This window comes from Propithecus coquereli, unplaced genomic scaffold (genome assembly GCF_000956105.1).
Source record: "Propithecus coquereli isolate 6110/MARCELLA unplaced genomic scaffold, Pcoq_1.0 Scaffold42, whole genome shotgun sequence".
Lineage (NCBI taxonomy): Eukaryota > Metazoa > Chordata > Mammalia > Primates > Indriidae > Propithecus > Propithecus coquereli.
This window is the reverse complement of record NW_012149952.1, coordinates 4,541,477-4,542,809: the sequence shown is the minus strand read 5'-3', so window position 1 is coordinate 4,542,809 and position 1,333 is coordinate 4,541,477.

The window sequence follows — 1,333 nt, the reverse complement described above, 5'->3', positions numbered from 1 at the left end:
ACACCTATTAGAATGGCTAAAAGAGCCCGGGCGCGGTGGCTCACGCCTGTAATCCTAGCACTCTGAGAGGCCGAGGTGGGAGGATCGCTCGAGGTCAGGAGTTCGAGACCAGCAAGAGCAAGACACCGTCTCCACTAAAAATAGAAAGAAATTAATTGGACAATTAAAAATATATGTAGAAAAAATTAGCTGGGCGTGGTGGCGCATGCCTGTAGTCCCAGCTACTAGGGAGGCTGAGGCAGGAGGATCGCTTGAGCCCAGGAGTTTGAGGTTGCTGTGAGCTAGGCTGAAGCCACGGCACTCTAGCCCAGGCAACAGAGCAAGACTCTGTCTCAAAAAAAAAAAAAAGAGTGGCTAAAAGAAAAAAATGCTGACATAGCCCAGTGATGGCAGGGGTGAACGCAACTGACTCCTGTGGCTTGCTGGTAGAAATGTGAAATTGTGCAGCCACTCTGGAAAACAGACAGTCTCTTACAAAATGTCATTTATTTTTGTACTTTCTGTAAATTAAACATCACAGCCACATTTTTGTACCTGGCTTCGTCATTATGTGCATGAGATTCATGCTCATGTACAGAATTTCACTGGGTCAATGCACCAGAGCTTATTTTATCCATTATCTTGCTGATGGAAATGCAGAAGATTCTAAGTTGGGGCTATAATCCTTAACACACCTTTGGACATGTCTTTTTTGTATGTCTCGTAGAGGACATGTCTGTTGGGGATGCATGCGCCCCGAACTGGAACTGATGCATCACTAGATGTGAATACATTAGGATTTAGTAGACGCTGCCAAACTATTTCCCAAAGAGGCGGTTCAGATTTAAACTTCCACCAGCCGTGGTACCAGTCCTTGCCAAATTAGTATTTTCTAGCTGTTTGGTTTTAACTTACATTACGCTAATGGAAAGAAATATAACGTTGCCTCTGTGTATTTTCCCTGTTTTTCTCCCACTTGAACGTAGATGTCCCCTTTGTGGAAACAGCAAGTCTAGGAGGGTCCCAGGACACCCCAGGACCAAATTCGACCTGGCTGCTCCCTGGGGCTGGAACGGTGGTGTATTGTTGCCCCCTGGTGGTCATGGGGCATCACGACAGGTATGTGGACTTCTGTCTTCCAGCTCTGTTGGCGCTCCTGAGTGAACCAATGACCGGATCCCACTGTGTCTCTAGGGACATCTAAGTGACAACAATAAAAACCCACACTCCTTTAAGTCAGTTGCAAAAAAAAAGAAAAGAAAAGAAAAGAAAAAGAAACTCACACTCTTCTTATTTCCTGTCAGGCATTTTCTTTACAAGAATTTCAGGGAAAGAGTCAGTTATTAAATAAAAT